Consider the following 9,699-nt stretch of genomic DNA (forward strand, 5'->3'; position numbering starts at 1 on the left):
GAACATCACTAATCCATAGATCATGACGGCCAGGAGAGCATTGAATTCTTTCCACTTTTCCTTATCAGCAAGGGTTTCAGCTTCCCTCATCAGAAATTTCACATGGAATCCATGGGTCCCACCATTAGGCTTCCAATTATCCTTAACGTCCTTCATGCTCAAATAAAGAGCACCAGCAATGCGATCCAATTTGGGCTTCTCAGGTGCACACACAAAAGGAACCTTATGTGGAACTTTGATTTGAAGAATGTGTGCATACTCTTCGAGGGTAGGGGCTAGTTGGTAATCTTGAAAGGTAAAGCAACGCAGCTCAGAATCATAAAACTGAAGAAGAGTGTAGAGACCCCACTCATCAATACGAGTAGTTAACATAAGCAGAATGTGGCCATAAGTCTTTCTGAATTCATCCAAATTTTGCCCAGTAACTCGGGTGCTCAATCGAACCAAAGGTGTTACATCCTCACGGTAGAAACTGCAAGAGAAGGTATGCTTCGTAGTCTTTTTGTTGACGGTCACACTGTTAGCCATTCTTGATGAGAAGTGTTGACTTTGGATACCTGAAAAATGGCATGCATATGAATATTAATCTCTTTTCTCTTTTTTTCTCTTTTTTTCTTTTTTTTCTTCTTTATTTTCTTTTTTTTTTTGAAATTAAACATGCTATGATGATTATGATGCAATGAAAGATCCTCCCCACATAGGAGAAGTGTATGTTTCTTCTGAACAGGATTGGATGTTGCAGGATCAAAAGTACGGCATAGATACCACAAACCCATAAGAACCATAGTCACCAACAGAACAGAACAGTCACCAACGGTACCTGTCATGTATATCCCACCCCACTCACAGGTGAATCTAGGTCAAGGTAGGTCAAAAAGGTCTCCAGCGTTAACAACTCTCCTGAAACACCATCATTGTTGCAAATACATGCCAACAACGGTATCCCATTCGAGTCTCAGCTGGTCGTGGGTCTCATGATCGCAATCAACAGAACCTGACATTCTGTTGGCGTCATGACTATCCACTCTATCCTAGGTATCCTATGTGTTAACTCTGGCCTGGGTATTGGGCCTTTTACCTCATAGAACAACCCACCCCACCTGCAAAACAGAACAGAAGACCCCAAGGAACACAGAATATAATCCATATGTATGATATGCAAACAGAAATAAACATGATATGCAAGCAGAAAAGTAAACATGTAAACATATATACAAGGTATAGACATAAAAACAAATAAACACCCAGTAAATAAACAAACAAACGCAGGCTAGGATCGACTCACTAAGGATGGACCAGCAACAGGTCTATCAACATCCCCAGCAGAGTCCCCAGCAGAGTCGCCAGCTGTCGCTACCGCGAAAAATGGAATCAGAGTCGCCACCAATATATTTATCCCATAAGGGAAAGGAATACCGGGAAACCTAACTCAGAACAAGAACAAGGTCTTTCGACCAGAGAACAGGGCACGGGAGTCGGTTACGCAAGGGGAAGGTGTTAGCACCCCTCACGCCCATCGTACTCGATGGTATCCACCTACGTTTGTTTCTATCTAAAGGGTGTCTAATGTCTAAAACCTAAATGCGAATGCATGCAAAAGAAATACGGGGAAAAGAAGGAATTATTTACAAGTGTGCTCGCTTAGGCCCCGCGACCCAATGCCTACGTATCCCTTTCAGGAATCAGAACGACCGTAGTTCGGCTCCATAGTTTCCATTTGTTTTGTGTTTTTTAGTTGAACAGCGGTTAAGGTCACAATCCACGATGCTCGACCTTTGGAGACTTATACGCCTAGTTTTGGAAAGGACTTAACTTGTTCTTAAGCGCCTAACAAGGCAAAAGAATGAACTTGGGTTTGTGTTTTTTATGTAACTACATGATGAACAAAACCCAATACAAGGTTTCGCACCACTTCGTCACTTTGTTTTAATTCGAGCCTTTATTAAGTGTTTTAAATGTTTTTGGTTGGGTATTTTTTAAGGGAATTTACTTTGCGATTTGAATCACATAAAATGTATAATGATTGAGAAGCAGATTAGGGAATGAATCCCACTCACTTCTATCCCATTATATAATGTTCAAGAAACAGATTAGGGAATGAATCCCACTCATTTCTATCCCATTAATTAATGTTTGAGAAACAGATTAGGGAATGAATCCCACTCATTTCTCTCCCATTAAGTAGTGACCGAGAAACAGATTAGGGAATGAATCCCACTCATTTCTATGCCTCTAAGTGATTGAGAAACAGATTAGGGAATGAATCCCACTCATTTCTCTATCACTTTCTTAATGTGATTCGCATCTTTATTTATTAATGTTTTAAAGTTGAAAAGAAAAAGAATGAACAAAGGGGAACTAACCTATTCTCTAATCTAAGTTATTCTAATCTAAGTCTAATGGCCCTAAGGTCAAGGATAACTATCCTAACCTATCTCAATTCCTCTTAACAAAGAAGGAAGAGTCTAAGGGAACATGGCAAAAGAATGGAGTTACAACTCCAACAAGATGAGAAGAGAGGGCAGTAGCAAATCAAGGAAATAAGTGTCCTAAATCAAACACAAAGGCCATATGGCACTACACGAAAATATTCACAAAGAGTTACCAAAGTATCGCATAAATCGTCACTTAACAATTAGCGAACAAACATCCATTAATCGAAACAAAAGCAAATGAAAAAAACATGAACAAAGCTTAAAGTCAGTAGCAATTAGTTCATTTATAGGTCCAAGACCTTGTACCAATCTATGTTAGTCAATTAACTTGAAACAAACAAAGTTTTAACAAAACTATACAAAACTAGGTCAAAACTAGTTAATAGAATTCAAATGGTGAATGAAGTTTAGAAAAATGAAATCAAATGATGGAAGTCAGTAGCTAATAACCTCTAATAGATGTCTAAACAATCATGGAATCAATTCACAAAGTTTCATACAAAATTATAGGTCATTCGGACAAGTTATAGTGCAATCGCTAACTAAAAGCGAGTTATTTACATGCGAGAAAGAAAAATCGAGTAAAATAAGAGAACATGACTTGAAAAATTCAACTCCAGGTCTTAGGACCTCTAAACATCCCTACTTATATGTACAAAAAGAAACTAAGTCAATTGCATAAATGCAAAGCAAATTATAGGTCAAATTCACATGGTTATCCGTTTAGGAACGCACACAAATCGGGTATAGAAAATCTAATGAAAACCTAACCAAAACATAGAATTGGATCTTTATTTTTTTACACACAATATGGTATATGAGTCTACTGATATCACACAAAAAATGGCAATCAAATTCTACTCCTAAGGTATTAAACAAAATTAATTTGCAAAACCGATCCGACTTAAAAAAACACCATGAACACACTAAAGAAAATGATTTATTAAAAACAACAAACTAAGTTCTAAAAATCTAACAAAAATATCAAAAATTTCTACACACATTATTCTATTTAAAACACATTTTTATTGATTTTTTATTTGAAGGAAAACTGGTTTACGACTCAAAAGTTATGAAAGAAACAAACTTGAAATAGGACTAAAATCTGTCTAGAACTGGGGGTGAAAAAGTAAAGTAATAATGAACTATGCTAATGTTATAATGCATCTGGGCCTAATCCATGGGGGGTGCGAATCAGATATGGCGCAAGGCCTTGTAGCAAAGCGTGGCCCATGTTGTTTTATTATCCCATTTTTTATGTTTCAGCAACATGCAATTATTTACTTCATTTTATTACTACCAGCATGCATGTTCTTAACCAAAAATTATAACGTGCCATAAAAATAAAGCTAACTGGGTATCAATTGGTCACCTTGAGTTTAAGTGACTACAAGACAAAATAAAATCAGGGCCAATGGCAGCTTGCCAACACATCATCTAATCATTGAACAAAAAACAAAATTGAAAACTAATGGGAAAAAGAACCAAAACATGCATGACACGTGACGAAATTCAATGGAACACAGAAACGTGGCCGCCGGAGCTTCCTCCTCCGGTTATCTTCTCCGGCTGAACACCGGCGCCGGCCACGAAAGAACCACCCAGAAATCATGAAAGCTTACGCCTTTCGACTTGTTTTTTCGCACTGATTATGGATCTGCCATTAGTTTCCTCTAACTCTTACTCTATTCTCCTATCCGAATACAAACATAAAACCCTAGCTTCATAACAAACTCACCAAAGAACAAGCTAAACACACCAATCGGTTTCTATTCATTCAGAGAGTTCAAAAAGACGATTCATCCATCCGAACAACAAGTTTCACACACAAACCGAATTCATATTTAAAGGCAACGAATCATGCGTTATATGCAACACCTTCAATGCAAACATGGTGGTCTAAATCCTAACCCAATCCCTGATGACGGGTTCCAGGCCTATATGCTTCTAAATGCGAAGGAATAGAGCTTACTTGTTGCGAATCTTGATCAAGATTTGAAGAAGAGTTCCACAGCTGTGTTCCTTGCTTCTTGAGAATGATGATGATGATTTGCTTTCACGCTTTTGATAAGAATGATGATGGTGACGTGATGATGATGCTTTGATAGTGGAGGTCATGCCATGGTTATGAGAATTCAAGAGCTATGGCACTAATGAATGGATGGAGGTTTGAAGGTTGTTGAGATGAGAGTGAGGTTGTTATGGTGTAGATTGAACGGTTATGGTGGTGGTGATGGTGGTTGAAAAGTTTGTTGTGGTGGTTGGTGGTTGAAGTGAGAGAGAGTCGTTCGAGGGTGAGAGAGAAAAGAGTGAGGGATGATGAGAGAAGAATAGTTATCCGAGCCAGAAGAGATTTGTGAAGTGGGGGGTTTATATGGAGGTAGTGTATGGTAGCTTATGGTATGGGGTGTAGCATCGTAGCTTTTTCTCATCAAACTTAATGAACAAGATTGGCATTTAGAGTAAGTTCTCTTTTTCTTTCATGACTTCAGAACACTGCATAGGCAATTGGAGTAACGCATTGGGGTTTGTCCTTATGCGTTTTATGCTGCAGAATTTTGAGAGATCTTGCCAGGAAAATAACACTCACGGTGCCAGCTTCATATATGTATATCTCTGATCATAGACCAACATTCAACTCAAACTTGTACTTGATGTAAAGGAGGCATTGGATGGATGAGTATTGGTGTTGGAGAGTTCATGATATAGTGGCTGCAAGTGTGACAAAAATGACCACAAATTCCTTGTGTCACAACTGAAGACGCGCGTGCACGAAGTCTGCCTGATGCCCGTCACAATGCCAAACCCGAGCGCCTGAGTTTGAAGCTCTATATCTTTCTCTACAGACAACTGAATCTCAAGATTATGAGACCATTAGATAGAGGGCATGGGGGAGAACATGATGCAAGTGGAATGAGATATAACAAACGCCTTTAGCTCCTTAAAATTGGATCTGAGATTTGCCCACCACCTATTCGTAGAAATGTTGCGTGCGAGCTTCACATCCATGACCATATCCTTGTCAAAATGTAACTTGGTTAGGGCGTGACTTGGGGCTCTTATAATTTGTTCAATGCTTAACCAAATTCTCTGATGTTTGTCTTGTTAGATGGAGAATATGGAGAGGAAGAGATAGGTACCAAGTTTGAGGTTTTATTGTTCCTGAAATGTCCTAAAATGAGCCTTTAAATTGGCCCACCACATGCTCGACGAAATGTCTCGCGCGTGCCCTGGAATAATGCCCAGCAGCCTGGCCTGAAAATATGAGATTCTTCCAACTTCTTAGCTTCACATCTCTTAATCTAGCCTTCAAATGAAAATCCCCCCAACTACAAAGTTGTAGAATGCCATGATTTGAACATTTTCTATGTTGAGCTTGTCTTGAATTGAAGCTTGTATCCACGTATAAATTGGACCTGAAGTGATCTTATCAACCATGTTACAAACCCAAAAACTCCCAAAAATTTCTAAGTCTTTTCCATTTTCAACTAACATCCATTTTTGGTAGGTTTGAGAATTTTCTTGATTTTATTTACTTCTTTGACTTTCTTTGACCGATTTTCCGCCAAAAGTCAACATTTGACTGTTGACTTTGACTTTGACCAAAAAGTCAACATTTTCTGATTTTTCTGACTTCAGATGAATTTCCCGATTAATCCGTTTCAGAACCAATTCTCGATCAACTTCCAACCAAATAAACTCCAGTGAATGATTTTTCTTCAAGACAGCCATATCTCACGTCCACGAACATCTTTTGATTAACTCCTGATTTTAGGAGTATGCTGGTGGAAATGATCCTCTATAATCAGACTTCAGATCCTTTCTTCTGAACCAAGGGGTCTTCTTAATAAGAGCTCTTTTGTCACTTTTCTTGAACATTAACTGTGATATGGATGAATGCATGAATGACTTATATGAGGTATGCACATGAATATGATATGAGAGCCAATTAGGGAATAAATAAGTGGGCAAATTTTGGGGTGCAACAACCGTCTTAGATACAAACTACGCAGAGAGTCGATGAATATAAGTGTATGATCCTCATAATAATTATGTGTTCAACTATAAGAAGAAATGTGCCTACTAAGTAAGGTGATCCTCACAAGATCATTTAACCTAACGGTCGCAAATCTCATATACAAAGAATTTAAAAACTCACTGTCGATTGGTTCAGAAGTCATCTGGTAATGAACTTGGTAGGAAGGACTATTGTCTGATTCCCCACAATCTACAAGTGAATGCTAAGGAGTATACCACATATTGTGCCAGAACTCCATGAGAAGGATCATAGTCACTAACCGACTACTCTGCTATGTGCGTGTCAAGATAATGGGCTTAATGTGATTGCGCGCGAATGAAAAGGGTGAAACATGATGACAAGTCAAATAGGTCGAGCTATAATGGCATGATTCGGATTGGTATGCATACTAGGAGTTGTTTAGTGTTGTTACTATAGGTTTATTGCTAAGATTCGTTACTTCCGAATAAGAACACTATGTAGCTAAGTATGACTGAACGACGTGGTGGAAGTGTGTTTCATTTATCTTTATCTTCTTATTTTGCTTGAGGACAAGCAAAGGTTCAAGTCTGGGGGAATTTGATAACACGATTTTATATCGTATATTTAGCCTAAAATCCATAGATATTTATAGCATTTTCCATTTATTATGTCAATTTATTATGATATTACGCGTGTATTTGCTTTGTTTCAGGTTTTACACTTCAAATACGACTATTTGCGAAAAGGAAAGAAAATCGAGCTTAAATGACCAATATTTATGCTTAAAAGACGAAAAGAGGTGCTGAAGTAAAAGAAGGGTGCAATTAGGACCCAAAAAGGCCCAAAAGAGCAATCCAGCCCACGAAGGAAAGCAGCCCAGGCCACACTAGTAAGCAGAGACGCACGTCTCTGCCACCTCAGCAAAAGGGAGACGCACGTCTCCACTTCCCTGAAGATTCTCCACTTGAGACGCACGTCTCAAGTCACGCACCCAGTCTCCCTGAAGAATCGGAGACGCACGTCTCCAAGTCCCGGTCTGCAAAAAGTTCCGTTTTTCACGCAAAGCAACTGCAAAGCCTCACCTATAAATAGAGGCAGTCACTTCAGTCCAAAGTGTCCGATTTCCTGCCAACGAAGTGCTGCCGAAATTGTACCGCGAACTGCTTTTCCTTATTCTGTTTTCATTTAACCGTCTATTTTCTCACAACGATTTCTACACTGGAAATTGTTGTGAACTTTTCATAGATCTAGCCTTACGTTAGATTTATCGCTTTATTTTCCTTGTTTTTATTTTCTGCCATTTAAATTCCGAAGAACGATCCAGCCAACCTGTAGTGGAAGTTCGAGTACTTCAAGATTCAATTCAATCCAGATTTATTTTAATTCAGGTTTTTTATTTACCGCCTTATTTATATTATTTATCTGCATGATATATTATATGCCATTTAATATGCTTATTATTATGAACCGAACCAATTTATGTATGTTTAATCGTATTAATATGTCTGGCTAAAATACTAAAGGTGTCGGTATGTAAAGTAAGTTAACCGTAGGGGTCCGAAATAAATTGGCTTAAATTATGTTTTATTAATTATCACTTATTTTTGGTTTATATGTCTAGTTTAGTTAGTAAGTCTTAAAACCAATAGAGCGAAAGTTTGAGGGATTAGGACGGTCAAAGGTTAAAATCAATAGAGCGAAAGTTTGAGATCTTTAACTGGATAGTAGACATAGGACATTAGTTTTAAGGACGGCGAAAGCGTATTAAAACTAATTGGAACTTATTTATTTTCAAAAATTGTTTTTACACTCGAGCGGGATGGCGAAAGCGTACGTTAGGGATATTAGCATGTTCCGAGTCAATAGAGCGAAAGTTTGAGATTAGGAGATTTAAATAGATAACAACCTCGTAAAATAGGCATTTTATTAATTACATTGTTTCCAAAAAGCTCTTCTATAATCTAATGGGATGGCGAAAGCGTACATTAGGATTAGGATAGTAGTCTGACTCAACAGAGCGAAAGTTTGAGACGAGGATTTTTAATCAATTGGAATTAGTTAAGATTTTTAATTTAATTATGCAAAAGCCAATGGACCTTCGGATTACCTGTAGTTAAACGAAATACATACTGATACCTGTCTTTTATTATTATTCTTTATTTTCTCACAATCACTTTCCCTTAGGAACAATCGAAATTTTAGTACTCCTAGCTTTACATAGTAACCTTAGATAACGGTAGATCGATTCATAGTCCCTGTGGATTCGATATCTTTTAAAACTACACGACACGACTGTGCACTTGCAGTTATCAGATTTATAGACACGTAAAGTCGCGATCAGAAAGTCAACTCTAGGCTGAACACAAAAACATCAACTCTGGGTTGAAGAAAGATGAACATGATTGACTTTAGGAGATGACACCACAATGGTAACTCTGAGTGATCCAGTGGAATATCAATTGAATGCTTTGTAGGGACCTCATCTGATGAGTAACTTGGCTTATGCTTCACATGCAATGTTTGATTTGTTTTATGCACTTCTGGAGATGCAATGCAATGAATTCTATATGCAGTGTACTGATGGATCATGATTTCTGCTTTGCGTGAGGGATAGATTAGGTGGAATTCTGAAACTCTGTTTGAGAATCAAGGTGGGGTAGATGCCCCTGCATTATTTATGATTGGATCATGTGGGAAAAATGATAATGAGAATGCAATGATATGCATGATGATTGCATGATTATGAATGAAATGGTTTGTTTTCAAGGTACAAGGGATGGATGAAGGATGCCTTTGTGGAAAGGTCACAGCTTATGAAAGTGAAGGTGAGGTGGATTGACTCCTCGATACCTATCTCGATATCTGACACTTGATTGAAGATGAAGAAATGAATTACCACTAGCTTGCCCCAGCTTGTATGATCTTTTGAGATAGAACTTTGATAAGGCGTGAATCATGGAGATTTGCAATGGTCTGCCCCAGTGTTGATTAAGGAATGAATGCCCCAGATTGAAAGGAACTCTTCCACCCAATGGATTCTTCAGATATTTGCTAGTGGATGACCAACCTTTGCCCTTGTAAGACTACTCGATGTAATTTCAATGTTGAACTTTCCTTGGAATCAAGTACTTATTTTCAAGTTGGAGACAATTCTGTTTTGAAAAGGATAATGAGAATGCAATGCACATGTTAATCTCAAAGAAAAGTTTTATTTGTCAAAATGTTGTACTGATACTAACACAAATGACACAACAACATTAGGAG

This window comes from Vicia villosa, linkage group LG1 (assembly GCF_029867415.1).
Source record: "Vicia villosa cultivar HV-30 ecotype Madison, WI linkage group LG1, Vvil1.0, whole genome shotgun sequence".
In the NCBI taxonomy this organism is placed as follows: domain Eukaryota; kingdom Viridiplantae; phylum Streptophyta; class Magnoliopsida; order Fabales; family Fabaceae; genus Vicia; species Vicia villosa.